This window comes from Giraffa tippelskirchi, chromosome X (assembly GCF_054371585.1).
Source record: "Giraffa tippelskirchi isolate mGirTip1 chromosome X, T2T-mGirTip1v1.2.pri, whole genome shotgun sequence".
Lineage (NCBI taxonomy): Eukaryota > Metazoa > Chordata > Mammalia > Artiodactyla > Giraffidae > Giraffa > Giraffa tippelskirchi.
Window position 1 is genome coordinate 39959537 of NC_137289.1, and position 5803 is coordinate 39965339.

The window sequence follows — 5803 nt, forward strand, 5'->3', positions numbered from 1 at the left end:
AGTGAGCCATAGGTACACATGTGTCCAACACATCCTTAAGCCCACCCCACATCCCTCCCCACATTATTCCTCTGGGTTCTTCCAGATCACTGGCTTTGGATGCCCCGCTTCATACATATGTACACCTGAAGGATGATTTTCCTGCATGAAATATGTACTTTTCTATGTTTCACAGATGAAAATATGGGTGCAGAGTTTTCTACATGAAATACGAAATCTGCATTTCCCTTTTGAAAATCTAGTTGTATATTTTTGGTCGTGATACATGGCTTATGGAATGTTACGCATCTGGATGTCTGTGCACACTTTTTCCTACATGAATATGGAATTGTGTATATCTTACATAGGAAAACTTGAGCATACATTTTCCTGCTTGAAATACGGAATTTTATATATTTTCTATATGAAAATCTCTATTAACATCTTCTGACATGAAGTATGTTGTCCATAGCTCAAATATGAAAGCACGATGCAAATTTTCACTCATGAAATAGAAACTTTGTACATTTCAAAAATGAAAATCGAGGTACAGATTATCTTACCTGAAATTTGGTATATTTTATACTTCACGCAAAGACATTTGGATGCAGGTTTCCTTGGTCTACATATGCAATACTCTATTATTTCACATACGAATATACGAGTGCTGTTAGATTTTCAGTTCAGTTCAGTCATTCAGTCGTGTCCCACTCTTTGGACATCAGGGATCAGTGAAAGGCGGCGTCCAGTCCTAGAGAGGAAACACGCTACGGAGCCATAAGAGGCGGCGACCTGGCCTGGAGAGGAAAGACTGGAGTCGTGAGAGGTGCTGTCACATCCTAGATAGGAAAGACGTCTGGGATCAGTGAGAGGTGGCGTCACGTCCTAGAGAGGACGACGTCCAGTCCTAGAGAGGACAGACGTCTGGGATCAGTGAGAGGTGGCGTCCGGTCCTAGAGAGGACGACCTCAGGGATCAGTGAGAGGCGGCATCAGGGCCTAGAAAGGAAAGATATCACGGAGCTGTGAGATGCGGCGTCACGTTTTAGAGAGGAACGACGTCAGGGATCACTGAGAGGCGGCATCACTTCCTAGAGAGGAAAGACGTCAGGAATCAGTGAGAGGCGGCATCCGGTCCTAGGGAGGAAACACGCTACGGAGCCATAAGAGGCGGTGTCCCGTCCTGGAGAGCAAAGACTGGAGCAGTGAGAGGCGGTGTCACATCCTAGAGAGGACGACGTCAGGGATCAGTGAGAGGCGGCGTCCCGTCCTAGAGAGGACGACCTCAGGGATCAGTGAGAGGGGGCGTCATGTCCTAGAGAGGAATACGTCAGGGATCAGTGAGAGGCGGCGTCCCGTCCTAGAGAGGACGACCTCAGGGATCAGTGAGAGGGGGCGTCATGTCCTAGAGAGGAATACGTCAGGGATCAGTGAGATGCGGCGTTCGGTCCTAGAGAGGAAAGACATCTGGGATCAGTGATAGGCGGCGTCCGGTCCTAGAGAGGACGACCTCCTGGATCAGTGAGAGGCGGCGTCATGTCCTAGAGAGGAAAGATAGCACGGAGATGTGAGAGGCGGTGTCACGTTCTAGAGAGGAACGATGTCAGGGATCAGTGAGAGGTGGCCTCAGGTCCTAGAGAGGAATACCTCAGGGATCAGTGAGAGGCGGCGTCAGGTCCTAGAGAGGAAGACGTGAGGGACCACTGAGAGGCGGCATCATGTCCTAGAGAGGAAAGATTTCATGGAGCTCTGAGAGGCGGAGTCCGGTCCTAGAGAGGACGACCTCTGGGATCAGTGAGAGGCGGCGTCAGGTCCTAGAGAGGAAAGATAACACGGAGATGTGAGAGGCGGTGTCACGTTCTAGAAAGGAACGATGTCAGGGATCAGTGAGAGGCGGCCTCAAGTCCTAGAGAGGAAGACCTCAAGGACCAGTGAGAGGCGGCGACAGGTCCTAGACAGGAGAGACGTCACGGAAAGACGTCACAGAGCCGTCAGAGGCGGTGTCCAATACTGGAGAGGAAAGACGTCAGGGATCAGTGAGAAGCGGCACGACTTCCTAGAGAGGAAAGACGTCAGGAATCAGTGAGAGGCGGTGTCCGGTCCTAGGGAGGAAATACGCTACGGAGCCATAAGAGGCGGCGACCCGGCCTGGAGAGGAAAGACTGGAGTCGTGAGAGGTGCTGTCACATCCTAGATAGGAAAGACGTCTGGGATCAATGAGAGGTGGCGTCACGTCCTAGAGAGGACGATGTCAGGGATCAGTGAGAGGCGGCGTCCAGTCCTAGAGAGGAAAGACGTCTGGGATCAGTGAGAGGCAGCGTCCCGTCCTAGAGAGGACGACCTCAGGGATCAGTGAGAAGCGGCGTCATGTCCTAGAGAGGAATACGTCAGGGATGAGTAAGAGGCGGCCTCAGGTCCTAGAGAGCAATACGACAGCGATCAGTGAGAGGCGGCCCCACGTCCTAGAGAGGAAGACGTCAGGGACCAGTGAGAGGTGGCGTCAGGTCCTAGAGACGACGACCTCAGGTATCAGTGAGAGGCGGCGTCAGGTCCTAGAGAGGAAAGATATCACGGAGCTGTGAGAGGCGGCGTCCGGTCCTAGAGAGGAAAGATATCACGGATATGTCAGAGGCGGTGTCACGTTTTAGAGAGGATCGACGTCAGGGATCATTGAAAGGTGGGCACGGGTACTAGAGAGGAAAAGCATCACGGAGCCGTGAGAGCCAGTGTCACATCCTAGAGAGGACGACGTCAGGGATCAGTGAGAGGAGGCGTCCGTTCCTAGAGAGGACGACCTCAGGGATCAGTGAGAGGCGGCGTCCAGTCCTAGAGAGGAAAGACGTCTGTGATCAGTTAGAGGCGGCGTCCTGTCCTAGAGAGGACAACGTCAGGGATCAGTGAGAGGCGGCGTCCAGTCCTAGAGAGGAGAGACGTCTGGGATCAGTGAGAGGCGGCGTCCGGTCCTAGAGAGGATGACGTCACGGATCAGTGAGAGGTGGCGTCCAGTCCTAGAGAGGAAAGACGTCTGGGATAAGTGAGAGGCGGCGTCCAGTCCTAGAGAGGAAAGACGTCTGGGATCAGTGAGAGGGGGCGTCCGCTCCTAGAGAGGAAAGACGTGTGGGATCAGTGAGAGGCGGCGTCCAGTCCTAGAGAGGATGACGTCACGGATCAGTGAGAGGCGGCGTCCAGTCCTAGAGAGGAAAGACGTCTGGGATCAGTGAGAGGCGGCGTCCAGTCCTAGAGAGGAAAGACGTCTGGGATCAGTGAGAGGCGGCGTCCAGTCCTAGAGAGGAAAGACGTCTGGGATCAGTGAGAGGCGGCGTCCAATCCTAGAGAGGACGACGTCAGGGATCAGTGAGAGGCAACGTCACTTCCTAGAGAGGAAGACCGGAGGGATAAGTGAGAGGCTGCGTCACAGCCTAGAGAGGAAGACGTTAGGGATGACTGACAGGCTGCAACAGGTCCTAGAGACAAAAGATATCACGGAAAGTCGTCAAGGAGCCATGAGAGGCAGTGTCCGGTCCTAGAGGGGACGACCTCAGATCAGTAAGAGGCAGCGACAGGTCCTAGAGAGGAAAGACGTCACGGATCAGTGAGAGGCGGCGACAGGTCCTAGAGAGGAAAGACGTCTGGGATCAGTGAGAGGCGGCGTCCGCTCCTAGAGAGGATGACGTCACGGATCAGTGAGAGGCGGCGTCCAGTCCTAGAGAGGAAAGACGTCTGGGATCAGTGAGAGGCGGCGTCTGGTCCTAGAGAGGAAAGACGTCTGGGATCAGTGAGAAGCGGCATCATGTCCTAGAGAGGAATACGTCAGGGATGAGTAAGAGGCGGCGTCAGGTCCTAGAGAGGAAGACGTGAGGGACCAGTGAGAGGCGGCATCATGTCCTAGAGAGGAAAGATATCATGGAGCTCTGAGAGGCGGAGTCCGGTCCTAGAGAGGACGACCTCTGGGATCAGTGAGAGGCGGCGTCAGGTCCTACAGAGGACAACGTCAGGGATCAGTGAGAGGCGGCGTCCAGTCCTAGAGAGGAAAGACGTCTGGGATCAGTGAGAGGCGGCGTCCAGTCCTAGAGAGGAATGAGGTCTCTGATCAGTTAGAGGCGGCGTCCTGTCCTAGAGAGGACAACGTCAGGGATCAGTGAGAGGCGGCGTCCAGTCCTAGAGAGGAAAGACGTCTGGGATCAGTGAGAGGTGGCGTCCGTTCCTAGAGAGGAAAGACGCCACGAAGCCGTCAGAGGTGGTGTCAAGGTCCTAGAAAGGGTTAGGGTTAGGGGTTAGGGGTTGGGTTAGGGTTTGCTGTTAGGGTTAGGGTTCAGTACCCACCTTGAGGCCAGGGTGCAGGCTCACGGCGTCCTCTCCCCTCAGCGGGGCAAGAGGCTAGTGTGCCAGTCTCAGCCACCTGCCCTGAAGACCAAGGAGCAGTCCAAGCACGAGCTGATGGACAAGGACAAGGAGGAGCAGCTGTTTCTCTTCACATAGCTCGCGGGGCTCCTTCTGGCTGAACAGAATCATAGACGGAGGCATGGGGAGCAGAGGCGGAGCCTGCACGCCAGCACTGGACCCCCGCCCTCGCCCCTCGTCCCCCATGCTTTGCCTTCAGACTCACCTTAAATAAAAGCTGTGTTGCTCAGGTACCTCCAGGCCTGTCTCGGGAGGCAGGCACGGTAACAAAATGTCAGTCTCCCCTCATTTGTCACTTAAACCAGCAAATGATAAGGGGTAGAGGAAGAGATGGTTGGATGGCCTCACCGACTGAATGGACGTGAGTTTTTAGCAAACTCCGAGAGATAGTGAAGGGACAGGGAAGGCTGGTGTGCTGCAGTCCATGGGGTCGCAGAGAGTCAGACATGACTCAGTGACTGAACAACAATGATAAGGGATGAGCCCATTTGGATGTCCTGTCAGTCAGCTGCTGAGACAGACGTCCTGCGGTGACTGGGGTGGGATCAATTGCAGTTCTGCACAAGGTGAGGTGGGAGGTCAACTGCATGTTAACCTGAGGTGACAGGTAAAAACTCCAGTGTAAACCGAAGTGATGTGTGTGATCCACCCTGGGATCTTCTTCAGCTCCACCCAACACTGATGCGTTGTAGGATGACTCCTAGCTGCCAAGGAGCTCAAGTGTGGGAACAAGCACTGTTACACTTGAGGTGAGATGTAGGCTCAGACTCAGGCTCTCTGAGACGTAATTGTGAAGTTCATCCATTTTTCTACCTGAGGGATGTAGAGGATCATCTCTAGGTGGAACTGAGTGGAGGTGTGGGGTCAGCTCAACACAGAGGGTGAGGTGTGGCCTCAGCCCCGAAATCCAGGGAGGTGAGGTGTGGGTCACTGCCAGCTCCACCAAGGGTTTAGGTGTGGGTCAGCCCCCAACTCCTCCATGGGGTGAGGTGAGGGGTCAGCCCCCAACTACACATGGGGTGTTGTTTGAGGTCAGCCCCAGCTGCACCATGGGGTTTGGAGTGGCTTCACCCCCAGCTCCACTTGGGGTGAGAAGTGGGTTCAGCCCCAGCTCCACAGTGGGGCGAGATGTGGGATCAGCCCCAGGTCCACCTTGAGGTGAGATGTGGGGTCAGATCCAACTCCACCTGGGGTGAGTTGTGGGTCAGTGCTTGCTCCACAGTAGGGTGAGGTATGTCGTCAGCCCTAACACGTGTGGGATGAGGGGTGGGGTCAGGCCCATTTCCATTGTGGTGTGAGCTGTGGGATCAGCCCCAACTCCACGTGGGGTGAGGTATGGGTTCAGCCCCAGCTCCACCATGGGGTGAGGTGTGGCGTCAGCCCAACTGTTCTGTGGGGTGAAGTCTGGGGTCAGCCCCTAACTC

General features: G+C 54.6%; 1 long non-coding RNA gene across 1 annotated transcript; it reads left to right on the plus strand.

Moving 5' to 3' along the window:
* The first annotated feature begins 1995 nt into the window (after positions 1 to 1995).
* Positions 1996 to 4651, plus strand: LOC145537064 (uncharacterized). Its single transcript, XR_014076154.1, has 2 exons — positions 1996 to 2801; positions 2894 to 4651. It is a non-coding gene; the product is annotated as an uncharacterized LOC145537064 (long non-coding RNA).
* The last annotated feature ends 1152 nt before the right edge of the window (positions 4652 to 5803 follow it).